General features: G+C 36.6%; 1 protein-coding gene across 1 annotated transcript in view; it reads right to left on the reverse strand.

Annotated features, from left to right (window-relative positions):
* LOC106871357 (uncharacterized) overlaps window positions 1–441 on the reverse strand; it is a 365175-nt gene extending 364734 nt beyond the window's left edge. The window contains exon 1 of the mRNA XM_052967163.2: window positions 378–441. The gene's annotated coding sequence lies outside the window, so the exon portion shown is untranslated. The remainder of the gene's footprint in view (window positions 1–377) is intronic.
* Between the last annotated feature and the right edge of the window lie 14560 nt (window positions 442–15001).

Below are 15001 nucleotides of genomic sequence, written 5' to 3' on the forward strand. Positions count from 1 at the left end.
AGAGACATGATATGAAGTGGTTTGCTGAAGAATATCGTTCGTTCAAGGAATCGAAACCATAATCTTAAGGTCATGAGTGCAACACCGCACACACTAAGGCAGGGGTCTCTATATTTATGATGACTCTAACGACGGAGCGCAAATAATTAGCATGGAACTTAAAGCAGATCGGAATTTTTAATATTTACTCTCACAAGAAAAATATATGACTCGTAAAAATCGCAAGGAAAACGTTGTTCCAAACGTTCAGGGCAAAACCAAACGCTAATTATGTGCTTTAAAAATGTTTGCAACACAAGTAAACATTATTAATGAGATATCAAAAATGAAACAAAATTTAACTGATTTAGCAATCATGAAAATAAATGGAAATTTACCCAATCCAATATTTTCGAATTCCACGCATTTATTTTCAGGCACCTTGTTACAAAAAACCTCGAATATCACTTGATGTATTCCTAAAAATATAAGCAAACATAATCAAATAAAGCAAAATGATAATTTAGTGAAATCTACAAGTAATTAATATATACATACCAACTACCAAGAATGTGTAACATTTAAAATTGGTATATCCAATAATCTTTCACGACTATATTTACTTGATATTTAAGTAATGAGCTCTTAGTTAATTAACAGGTTGAATGGGTGCTAAAGAAAGAGCAAGAACTCCTGAAATATGCATATACAGCGATTACATATTTTTCCTAATTCAATCGTATTGTTGATTAAATTAGGCGTATTCTGATAGGAAACGTCTAATACATTAGTGCAGACTATAATTTCTATAGGAAAACTGTAGAGATAAACGTAGCAAGGGATTTAATAGTACTGCTAACACAGTGGAACATAGTATTAACTTACAAAGCGTTTAATGTACTTCGTTATACATTATGGTCGCATGGCGAAATTCAGCGCTCTATATGTAATTTATATATAATATAAAGAACCACCATTATACAATTCAGACAATTATAATATATATATACAGGCGCAGGAGTGGCTGTGTGGTAAGTAGCTTGCTTAACAACCACATGGTTCCGGATTCAGTCCCACTGCGTGGCACCTTGGGCAAGTGTTTTCTACTATAGCCTCGGGTCGACCAAAGCCTTGTGGGTGGATTTGGTAGACGGAAACTGAAAGAAGCCCGTCGTATATATGTATATATATATATATATATATATATATGTATGTGTGTTTGTGTGTCTGTGTTTGTACCCCCACCATCGCTTGACAAGTGATGCTGGTGTGTTTACGTCCTCGTAACTTAGAAATTCAGCAAAAAGAGACCGATAGAATAAGTACTAGGCTTCCAAAGAATAAGTCCTGGGGTCAATTTTCTCGACTAAAGACGGTGCTCCAGCATGGCAGCTGTCAACTGACTGAAACAAGTAAAAGAGTATATATATATATATATATATATATATATATATATATATATATATATATATATATATATATATATATATATATATATATATATATATATATATATATACAAAATTAATAGGAATGACCACCAGAGTAGACTCCTAACAACGAAGAGTATGTTCTCAAGAAAAAATTCAGCAAAAAACGCCAGACCGTAAAAATGAGCAAGACAAATGAAAATATAGGAAAGAAAAAAAAACAATTACCTACGTACCAATGGTTTCGCATATTAATATTTACACAAGTAAATATCTGTAAGCTCATCAGCGTAGTCTGTCGCTTACAAAATATAATTTCCAGAACTAGACACAGAACGCTCACCTAAAAGGGAGCATGTAAAAAGTTCTGCAAATGACATATGGTATATTTTTCAAATGTCTCACAATTTGGCGCGCTGAGGCCGGAAATAACTCTACAGTTAATAAATTTCTGCAGCTAATTTACCGGTTAGAGAACATCGTTATTTAAAAATTTAATAATGAGAGTAGAAATTGATATTAATCAATTAAAACCAGTGGCCAAGCATATTTAAAAAATCCGAAAATTAAGATTATATTACATACAAAATTAAGAGCAATGACCACGAAAGTGGACTCCTATATGCTGGAAATAGATGCCAAATCACCTAACCAGGAAGAATATGTTCTCAAGAAAAAATTAGTCTTAGTAAATTCATTTGGGAATTGAAAGAACAAAAAAAGCAATATTCGTTAGAATGGTCGGTCATCGGGAGGTCTTTCCCGTAAGACAAGGGTAGGAGATATTGTTCGTTATGTAATTTAGAACTATATTTCATATTATTTTCTAAGGGTAAATTGATAAATAAACTAACAAATAATGCTCTAAGATGTATACATTTTCGAAGACACACATTTCTCTGGTTTAAATGAATTATAAATTGCAGTATGACTGGGTATTATAGTACATTATAGTATAATATTAGGTCTTAAGGCAGGCCATATCAATGTATAATTTACCAATAGCAGTTGTGTTTTTTGCAAAATCTTCTAGAGATAATATAGTATAGATTTCCATTGTAATAGGGGATTGTTTATAATTTATTAATGATGTTATTAATATCATTAATAATATTATGAGGAGTTGTCTCCCCTTAACGAACCTTTATTTAAAGAGGAATTTATTTAAAGAGTTATTTAAGGAGAAATTTGAATATGGACTGGACTTAAAGACGATGTTTTGGTGTTTACCTATTGTTCTTAACCTTTTTTCTCTGAAGATGTGTAAGACAATTTATATGTTTGACAAAAAATTTGACAGTTAAATATAGCCTTATACAGAAATGTTGACATAGGAATAAATTTCAATAATAATGGATATTAGCGTCAAAACTCTCTTTTAAATTTTTTAAATTTCGGATATATAATCAAGGAGAACGATCCTTAAGGAGTCCACTTTAGATATCATCATATGAACATATATATATATATATATATATATATATATATATATATATATATATATATATATATATATATATGTATATATATATATATATATATATATATATATATATATATATATATATATATATATATATATATATATATATATATATATATATATATATATATATATACATATATACATATATATATATATGCATATATATATATATATATATATATATATAGGTGCAATTTTACTCCAGATGCAGATGTCTGCGTTTGCGGGGATCACTTCAATTAAATCAATGATTTTGAAGTTCAAAGTGAGATGGTCTGGCCATATTGTTCGAATGGCGGATGAACGCACACCCAAACAACTGTCTTAAGGCGAACTTGCAGAGGGGAAACGCAATCACTGTAAACCTAAAGAAAAAGGTTTAAAGACGGCATAAAAACTACCATGACGTTATTCGGAAAGGATCCAAAGGCCATAGAAACCCTTGCTTCGGATCGGGCTGGATGGCGAACGAAAGTGTGGAGTGGAGTGAAAACGTTTGAGGAGGCCGTGATACCATATGCAAGACTCAAAAGATCGAGAACGTGAACCTCAGTGGTCTTTTTTTGTACAAGGTTTGTAACAGACCATGCCTTTCTTTTGCTGGGCTCAAATCTCATTTGCGGATTCATGAAAGACGAACCTACACCAACTATTCTGCCTCTTTATCTGTGCACACCTTTCATTGTCGTGTATCCCATAAGGTCTGTAAATCTAACGGAGATCAACAAAAATCAGAACTTAACTACAGCTATTGGTGGTCCAAATCAGATATGCAATCCATGTGAGTGTCTTTTCAATACATTGTCTGGTTCTAAACGCCACACCAGAAGCCATGATAGTTATAAGGTGTAGTTACAGGAGATGGTTAGACTCTGCCTACAAAGTAGACAAACACCACATATACATGTATATATATATATATATATATATATATATATATGCATATGTGTATATGTACACATATATAAGTTTTTAGCTATTCTATTTTATTATTATTATTATTATTATTATTATTATTATTATTATTATTATTATTATTATTATTATTATTACTATCGTTATATGTATTATCATTGTTGTTATTATTGTTAATAAGACAAGGAGCTAGACAAAATGCTTAGCGGTATTTCGCCCGTCGCTAAGTTCTGATTTAAATTCCGCCGAGGTCGTCTTTACATTTCATTCTTTCGGGGTCAATAAAAGAAGTAACATTTGAACACAGGTGTAGATATAATCAGCTATTCCCCCGCCCTATTTTCTGCCGTCGAGGCAAAATTTGAGATTATTATTAATAACATTTTTTATAGTATTTCATAAAATGTCTTTTTAAGGATATTAGTATTTTTACACCCTCCCTATTCAATGCTTATTGTTGCAGTGTGTACATTACTTAACTAACATACTTATCTTGGTTAGGCGTACAAAGATTACTCGTATTCATATTACATAAAATAATGTTTTTACTATTTTAATTTTATAATGTATTTTTATTTAGTTTCGCTTAATCTACTGATCCATAATTGAATTACTTCATTCGTTCTTTTAACAATTTTTATATTAAAATTCAACACGCCAGACACGCAGTTGTGTGTACACATACGTATATATGCATTGTGTATGCATAAAGTATGTATGTATATGTATTTATGTACATATATATATGTCTATATGTATGTGTGTGTGTGTATATGTGTATATAAGTGTGTATATGTATGTACATATATATATGTATTTACTTTGGCATGAATATACATGTCTATTATATGGGTACCTATATGGGCACGAGTGTATAAACACGATTATTTTATCACAACTTATCTTTCTCTCTTCCTCCTTTTTATTTTATTTTGTTTATTTCCGTCTCGATACTTTTATAGACACTACATTGTCAAGATTGAAGCGTTTCTCTATTTTCCCTTTACTTCCCCTCACTGCAGCATTTATCTGGTTCTTTTTACTTCTTTTTTTTTTTTTTCGTTTCTTCTTCCTCTAGCGACGGCAAATGTGTGTTTTAGACGAATATAATGCATATATGTGTGAGTATTACCATATATTGGGTTGGTAACTAAGTACCCGCCGTCTTTTTAAATTTTGGAATTTATTGCGTTTTTAAATTTCGTAATCTACTTTTCTCAAGAATTCTATTTTTGAATCATTTTAGAATCTATTTTTTTTATCAGTTAATTTTAGTTAATTTTTGTTTATTTTCATATCATTAAAAGGGAATGTGAAGTTAAGAAAAACGAGCATTTTCGACACCTCCTTCTTTTTGCTTTTAATCAAGGTTCTAAAGCCGCAAAAGCTGCTCGCGACATTTGTGTATGAAGAGGGTGCCATAGCTGAAAGAACCGCTCGTGATTGGTATGCCAAGTTCAAAAATGGAAATTTTGAACTCAAATACGCACCTCGTTCTAGCTGTCCAGTTGAGTTCGATGAGGTGTGATTAAACCAACTTTTGCATGAAAATTCTCGTCAGACGACAAGGGAACTGGCAGAGAAAATGGTTGCTCCCACACTGCTATAGAGAAGCATCTCCACTCAATGAGAAAGGTTCAGAAATATGGAGCATGGGCTCCGCATGCCTTCAGTGACAACAACAAAAATCAACGAGCCACAATCTCCGCTGGTTTGCTTGCTCGTCACCGCTCAACTCATGGACACAAGCAACAATTTCTTTACCGAATCGTTACTGGAAACGAAAAATGGTGCCTTTACATCAATATGAAGCAGCGTAATGAATGGCGACACTGCGCGTGAAACAAGATCTTCATCCGTGTAAAACGATTTTGTGCGTATGGTGGGACTGGGAAGGGATGATCCATCACGAATTGCTTGAACGGAACCAAACGGTCTATGCGGAACTCTATGTTCAACAGATGGAACGATTAAACACGGCTATTCGAGAGAAAAGATCTAATCGGTAACATGGAGTTCTGCTGCACGCCAACGCCCGCCCTCATATCGCCAATATGACCAAGGAAGTCCTTCAAACGCATGGCTGGGAAGTGCTGCCACACCCGCCGTACTCTCCTCATTTGGCACCAACGTATTTCCACCTCTTTCGATCTCTTTCAAATGCAATGCGCGGAGTTTCGCTCAATACTGATGCAGAATTGAGAGCTTGGTTGGATCAATTTTCCGAGTCGTAATCGGGTGATTTCTACCAACGAGGTATTGAAAATCTTGTTCAACATTGGAAAGCTGTTGTAAACAACAAGGATGAATACATTATTGATTAATTAGTTCTTATTTTTTAATAAACTTTTGAAAAATTTAAATGTTAAAAAACGACGGGAACTTAGTTGCCAACCCAATACTTACGCACAGAGACGGATGTTTATATATGTGTGTAGGCATCTATGCGTATACAGAAATCGGTATATATATATATATATATATATATATATATATATATATATATATATATATATATATGTATATTTATTTATTTATTTATGTGTTTCAGCCAAGTGGCTGCGGTCATGCTGGTGCACCACCGTGATTTTCACGTTCCTCGCATGGCTCTTCTCCCCCACCTGACATGGTCCAATCAAGAGTTTTGATGGCACATCTGGTGTATAAGAGAATTTGACATAGCTGCCCTAAACTGCGTCTCATTACGAGCCATTGGTTCGTCTGGTACCGTGGAGAGGAAAGTGTCAAGTTTTGTCTTGAAGACCTCCGTATCCATGTCTTGCATGCCTCTCAAATGTTTTGGCAGGGCATTGAAGAGCTGAGGTCCTCTGAAACCGAGGCTGCTGCAGTATCTCGTTCTTATGTGAGATGCAGTGGACGGTACCTTTGGCACCATGCAGTGGCGACCTGTGCGGGCATTCCTGTAGTACTTGATGCCAAAGTTTGGCACCAGTCCTTCCAGTATTTTCCATATGTATATTATTACATATCTCTCTCCCGCCTGCGCTCCAGGGAGTAGAGACCTAGTGCCTTCAGTCGCTCCCTGTAGTTCATCTGTTGGACTGTGGCGATCTTTTTTGTATAGTGCCGCTGAATTGCCTCGAGTTCTGTTGTCCGCTTAACACTGTGTGGTGACCACAACTGAGAGCAATAGTCTAGGCGGCTCAGAACAAATGTCTTCCACAGAGTCAACATGACTTTTTGATCCCTTGTACGGAATATCCTCAGTATCCACCCTGCCAGTTGTCTGCACATTGCTGTCAACTTGACAATGTGCATGTGAAATGATGCATCACTACACATGTTGATGCCCAGATCTCTTACTGTTTGTGGTTCTGGGATTGCAGTACCTCCAGGCCCTGTGTATGCCAGTTGGGAGGTGCTTGTGGTCTTGTAGCGCAGTACTTGAACTTTTTTTGCATTGAACTGCATATTATTTTGCTCTGCCCACTCATATATTGCATTTAGGTCATTCTGCAGGCTTACAATATCATCAGGATTCTTTATTGCCTGAGATATCTTTGTGTCATCAGCATAGCTAGTGACAGTGGCTCTCCGAGTGACCGTGGGCATGTCCAGAAGGGCCACTATGAACAGTAGTGGCCCCAGAACAGTTCCTTGTGGAACACCGCTCAATATTTGTGTTTCCCTAGATAGTTCTCCATTGGCTGCAACTGTCTGACTTCTACCATTCAGGAAGTCATGCAGCCACTCTCCTAATTTACCAGCTATGCCAAGGTTTCGCAGCTTGTGACATATCAAGCCATGATCAACTTTGTCAAAGGCTTTTTCAAAATCGAGATATATCACATCAACATTTGAATGGTCAAGTAGCTGCTTCAGGACCCAGTCATAATGCTGCAAGAGCTGCGTGAGGCAGCTTCTACCTGGACGGAAACCATGCTGGGTCTCATTCAGCAAGTCATTTTCTTCTAGGAACGCAATCAATCTCCTTCTGACAATTCGTTCCATGACTTTGCTAATATGTGAAGTCAGAGAGATGGTCCTGTAGCTCCCAGCCTCTGCTCTGCTTCCACCTTTATGGATAGGACATATGGTGCCTTCCTTCAGCTTTTTGGGAAGTTTACCATTTGCAAGGAAACTCTGGAAGAGTATCCGGAGTGGTCCTGCTAGTTCTTGTTTACACGACTTTAAGAGGACAGCTGGGAAACCATCGGGGCCAGTTGCCGAATTTGAGCTCATTTCATTTATGGCAGCTATCACATCTTCCTCTTCAATGTCGATGTAGGTAATGGATGCAGTCTTTTTCTGCTGAGTGCTATTGTCAAAGAAATCAGCTGGGTTCTTTATCTGCATGTGACTCAGAGGAGAAGTGAAGACACACTTGAATTGTGTACTGAGCACTTCACTTATCCATGTGGGATCTGCAGTCAGTGAGTCATTAGGCAGGAATAGGGGTCCTATCTTATACTATACCGTAGCAGTCTCCTTTGCAAATCTATAGAAAGCCTTAGGGTTTGTTTTTATGCTTTCTACTGCTCTCTTCTCCTTCTCTGCTCTCTCCTTTTCATGGGAGAGTTTAATTTTGTTTTCTATTTCTAATAGTGTTAGTTTTAATTTAGCCCTTTTCCTATCCTCCAGTTCTCTATTTAACTGGTTTGAGACCTTTGTTCTGTGTCTCATAAGGATTTTCCTGTCTCTAGGAATTCTATTGGCATGTTTGCTGGTCTTTCTATATGGCACGTATTTGGTGCATATATATTGTATGGTTGACATAAAATGACTTAGTTTGAGGTCATTGTCTTGTATAGAAAGGCTGTAATGCCAGTTTTGTTTTTGAATCTCTCTGCGAATTGACTTCCAGTCCGCCCTGTCGAAATTCAGGTTGGATATTGCTTGAGTCCTCCTGGTGGGGTGGGTGTCAGTGGGTTGTCTAGGACCATACATAGTTAATTCTATAATGTTATGATCTGAGAGAGATGTGGGCGTTATTTTCACATTATGGATTAGGCTCACATTGTTTGTGAAGCAGAGATCTAAAATATTGCTTCCCTTGGTTTGTCTTCTTGTATATGTTTTATGTATATATCAGATTTTGAGCGTGTTCGCACATATATGAATGTATATGTTTGATTATAGTGTTTGTGATTATATATGTATCTGCAGGGATGCATGTACGCGTATGTAAGTGTCTATGTAAGTATGTGTGAAAAGTTTGTCTATGTATTTATGCATATGGATATCTGTAAGTGAGTATGTTTTTATGTGTATATGAATATATATATATATATATATATATATATATATATATATATATATATATATATATGTGTGTGTGTGTGTGTGTGTGTGTGTGTGTGTGTGTATGTGTATGTATGAATGTGCATATGTGCATATATATGTATATATAAGGATATATGCGTATGTGTATCTGAATGTATGTAATCATGTAATGTATATATATATATACATATGTTGTGACGAGAGTCACGATATTCGCTACGCGAATAGATTTGACCGAACGGCTATAAATAATAGTAGTCTGAGTGAGGGAGTGTAGGCGATAATTGCAGGAAGTCGTAAGGTGTCGTTTTGGTAGATTATTGGAATATCGTTTGTTGGCTCGTGTCATAGTTCGTGAAGAGTTTGCTGGATTGTTACGTTGTTGTAACCCTGCTTCGTTATTAGTTTATTCTTATTAGAAAGTTATACTGTAAATAAGTATCGTTATAAATATTGGCTATGCTACAATAATTGGCCACGAGGAACAACATTACATATATTGGCGATGATGATTCGAAGCTCACGCAGGGCAGTTCAAAAGATGTTCTGATACAAAGTTGTTAATGATGGAAGAGCTATTAGCTTCTATCAAACAGTTGCAAAAATAGCAGCAAGAAGAGCAACACGAGTTGCAGAAACAGCTACTTCAACAACAAGAAAAACAATAACGGTTAATAGAGCTATGTCTCAAGAAGTCTGTGGAGAAATCTGTGAAATTTGTTCACAGCAAATATAATCGCTAGAGCTTCTTTCTCTGTCTGTTTCTTCAATGCCATTTTCAAATTAATAGCGTTCCCTTCACAAATTCGCTTTCCATATATGTATATACGTATATGTTTGTAGGTGTTCCTGTATGTATATGCATTTATATATATATATATATATATATATATATATATATATATATATATATATATGCGAGTAAAAATAAATACAAAAAAAGGTGGATTTTTTTGTATGATTGTGTATAGAGGAATATATTATTTTGCTTAAAAGAGTTCCAACACTGTCTGTTTTTTATGTTTTATTTATATTCCTGCAGAACTAATGTGGGGTATAGAATATGGAATGTACAATATATAATATAATATACAATATATAATATAAAATAAAATAAAAATGGATGGCACCATGAAATAAAGTATTGAATGTAGATGAAATATTGAGTGTTCAATATAAAGGATCAAATATATAAATATATAAATATAAATATATATATATAAAGGCGACTCGAGTTTCAGGGCTATTTCCCTTCGTCATGGCCGGTATGACAGTCTTTAACAGACTGTAATAAGTTGGCTGGTTTTCTGTCTTTTATACCAATTCCTTTGGATGGCAGCAGTAGGTGTCTGGCTATTTTTAGAATTGAGGTTAAATCTATTTTTAGACATGATGATATTTTAATTTATTGTTTTGTGTGGGTTGTAGGGATAAGATTTTTAAACCCCAGTAGGTGTTTGGCTGTTCTTAGAAATGATGCCAAATCTATTTATAGAAATGATGATATCTGAGAGATTTTTTGTGTTTTGGTTACAGGGATAAGATTTTTAAACCCCAAGTAAGATGGATTTAATCATTGTTTGTTAAGAGTGGGTTTGAATTTCTTAATAAAGTCCTTTTCTTTGCATTTTATTTCAATTTCATTCCGGTTGTAAAGTTTATGGAATGGAAATATAATAAAAGTTTGATGACCACATGTTGCTAGATGGTTACTCAGTGGTATTTGGCGGACTTCTGGGTTTTTAATCTGTTGTCGATGTACCCGTGAGCGTTCCGATAGTGCATTACCTGTCTGGCCAACGTACAATTCTTCACAATTAGGGCATTTGATGCAGTAGATTAGATATCTACTTTTGCAGTTCATGTTCGCATTGGTGAATATTTTCCCTGTTTTTGTGTTCATATATGGGCCGGTATGGATTGATCGGCATGTGCCGCATCGGCTATCATTGCATTTGGATACAGTGAATGTTTGATTTTTGTTGCTGAGGTCAAACCTTGCCTTTGTTAATAGTAACAAAGGCAAGGTTTGACCTCAGCAACAAAAATCAAATATTCACTGTATCCAAATGCAATGATAGCGGATGCGGCACATGCCGATCAATCCATACCGGCCCATATATGAACACAAAAACAGGGAAAATATTCACCAATGCGAACATGAACTGCAAAAGTAGAAATCTAATCTACTGCATCAAATGCCCTAATTGTGAAGAATTGTACGTTGGCCAGACAGGTAATGCACTATCGGAACGCTCACGGGTACATCGACAACAGATTAAAAACCCAGAAGTCCGCCAAATACCACTGAGTAACCATCTAGCAACATGTGGTCATCAAACTTTTATTATATTTCCATTCCATAAACTTTACAACCGGAATGAAATTGAAATAAAATGCAAAGAAAAGGACTTTATTAAGAAATTCAAACCCACTCTTAACAAACAATGATTAAATCCATCTTACTTGGGGTTTAAAAATCTTATCCCTGTAACCAAAACACAAAAAATCTCTCAGATATCATCATTTCTATAAATAGATTTGGCATCATTTCTAAGAACAGCCAAACACCTACTGGGGTTTAAAAATCTTATCCCTACAACCCACACAAAACAATAAATTAAAATATCATCATGTCTAAAAATAGATTTAACCTCAATTCTAAAAATAGCCAGACACCTACTGCTGCCATCCAAAGGAATTGGTATAAAAGACAGAAAACCAGCCAACTTATTACAGTCTGTTAAAGACTGTCATACCGGCCATGACGAAGGGAAATAGCCCTGAAACTCGAGTCGCCTTTATATATATATATTTATATTTATATATTTATATATTTGATCCTTTATATTGAACACTCAATATTTCATCTACATTCAATACTTTATTTCATGGTGCCATCCATTTTTATTTTATTTTATATTGTATATTGTATATTGTATATTATATTATATATTGTATATTCCATATTCTATACCCCACATTAGTTCTGCAGGAATATAAATAAAACATAAAAAACAGACAGTGTTGGAACTCTTTTAAGCAAAATAATATATATATATATATATATATATATGGAAATACCAGTCGCTGATCTGTCTCCTCGTACGTGACCTAGGCATACCAGTATAAATGTTCAGCTGTCCAGTAGGGCCTGCGGTGCGTGGAGCTGTGAGGCTGAAAGTGTGTTGGCGGCGCTGCAATTTTGAGACGAAACATTCATGCGGCTGCTGAGCACGACAGCGATGCTCTGTACGTACAGCATATTGAAGGACTGATCACACGAAAGCGGGATCATTCGAGAAGATAGGGTGAATGTTTACTATAGAACCGCAGGTGTGTCTTTACCTTTGCAGGCATTGGCGTCGTTACCAGGACTAACACCACTGGATCCATCGAACGGTGCTCGAGAATTGGTGCGAATGGGAATGCTTGCGTTCGAGATATCGTATAGAGGCCGCCGCTAAAACCCCGCGCGGTGTCCGGTAGTTGGTGAGTACCGGTGTGTTCGGGTTCGGGTGATTTCGTCGCCGAGTCGGAGGATCACCACTATCAAGACCGTTGGGCAGTGGCTATGGGTAGCGTTCCGACAAGAGAGTTATCAGTGTCGACCTGATCATCGTACGGCACCTCGTAGGTCGAGCCGTCAACCTCCAAGCAGGTTGCGAGTATTTCAAATTCCCAGTTCCCCTGCACGAACATTGCAGGGCCGGGGCTGGGCTTGGACTGGACACGACCCCGGTTCCATACCCAGTCCTCTACAAAGTTGGGAGAGTGGCGGAAACCCTGGGGTTTGAATAGCAACGTTTGCTGCAGACCCGCCAGCGAGTGTGGCTCCCCTGCAATAGGATCACCGCACGTAGCCATCTCGGGAACCTGAATCAGTCATCTACCCGGTAACCGTCGACGCTGGTGCACTCCGGCTTAGTCCATATTGGCGACCGCCGAGACGTTACAAACTCGCCGCGGCCGGGGGCTGACGCGATCACCGTCCACAAACGCTCTGCTTTTGGGTTGTCGCGGCTGCCGGCGAACTTGGTCGCACTGTCCACCATAAAAACCGCGCGACCTGAGGCATTATGATTCGCCAGTGGCGAATGGATGCGCCCAACAGGTCGCGTGTCTTAGTGCACGAATATCGTGCGGTTCATCGGCTTCGTCACGACAGTCACGCGGCACCCGCGCCTGGACCGTGGGTTCTACTGGCGAAGTGGCCATATTCCACTTAAATACACCGGAAATTCCCTGGGCCGCGAGCACGCACGATCACATGTGCGTGAACCTGCTTACAAATGGCCTTGGGAGGAGTAGAAATTGGGGCCTCTTGAGCTCCCCGACTAGGCACCCGCGTCTCCAGTAGCATCCGGGAAGCAAGGCTATGCGATGAATGTTCCCGGTCGGTTGCTCGATGACAGAACTGAGGAGCCGAACTGTTCCAGTCAGCTTCCCGGATTGAATAGTCAACGCTCACGCTCATAATACATAGGCATTTGAATTAATTTTTACAATCCAGCTGTCCATTCACACGGAATTTCGTATATCTTTAAACCAGGACTCCGAAGTGACTTATTTATAAGGAAACTATTATTGTACATGCATATCAGAAAATGTATAAAGTCGAAACAATTTATTGGCCTTTTATGTTATTTTTTAAAATAATTGTTTGTTACATAATATTATGTTATATTATATTCATAGCATATCAAATAAATTATTGGATTGTCATCATATAGCTCTCTATTTAATTTATCTTGATATACATACATACATACATACACACACACACACACACACACACACACATATATATATATGTATATATATATATATATATATATATATATATATATATATATATATATATATATATATATATATATATATATATATATGTGGTGGGTAATGTCGCCTGTTGCAATCTTGTATCGTTGCCATCTAATTTCTGTTGCTAACTGGTGTCGTCGAACTGAAAGTTGCATGTTTTCGGCGGCCCGTTGGATACATCTATCGAGATGTCTGATGAGAGATACGTAGTTTTAGCTAGGACCGCTGCGGAGAGTAAACAATAGCTTCGTCATGGTGAATTATTTCCTTAAACGGAACAGTACTAGGTGAACATTTATCGCCTTCAGTCTGTCCATCAATGTTTCAGGATGGAGGAGCTTTGACCTGTGGGTGGAACGAATGGTAGGCGAGAAGATAGCTGAGCCGACCTCTGATTTTGACGAGTTTATCTCAGGGATTCTGTACAACAGGTAAACAAGTGGTAGACAGAAAAGACATTTGAAAGCGTTTTTCATGTCGAACTTAACGTTGAGGTGCTTGGAGTCGCTCGATGACGGCTTAGGAGGACAGACATTGAAATATTATTTAGCGTCACGGGTGGCATTCTCACGTCTGCTCGTTACGCCAACCTCTAGATGTACTAGTAGGTAGATATATCGAGAGATAGATAGATATGTATATATATATATATATATATAGAGAGAGAGAGAGAGAGATAGATAGATTTGTGGGTTTATACATACTTATGATTCTCTTAACAAGTCCCAAAGAAATAACTAATGAATTTGTTTAGTAATGATTCTGAAAATATGTATATTTCATCCTTCAATTCCTCCTGAATTAGTTAATTGGGCAGAAGTATAAACTATTGCATAAATTGCTTCCCTATAATTTATCAACTGAATTGTAAAATTATTTTATTTATTTCCTGACTGTTATTAATTGACATCTGTACCTATTCTGTGAATTATTAATAGGAACCTTGTACAGCCTTCGGTACCAAAGTTTATGCGTTTAAGATTAGTTGTCATTGTTTGTGTTACTTAATGTCCTACAGCGTTCTGTTTTAAAAGTTTGAAGTGTTTGAAATAATGGCGTGAACCTTAATTAAAAATATCTAACATTTCTTCGTAATTTAATAAGGTTTATTAACATCACCTAC

Source organism: Octopus bimaculoides, chromosome 1, assembly GCF_046866305.1.
Source record: "Octopus bimaculoides isolate indiv1 chromosome 1, ASM4686630v1, whole genome shotgun sequence".
Lineage (NCBI taxonomy): Eukaryota > Metazoa > Mollusca > Cephalopoda > Octopoda > Octopodidae > Octopus > Octopus bimaculoides.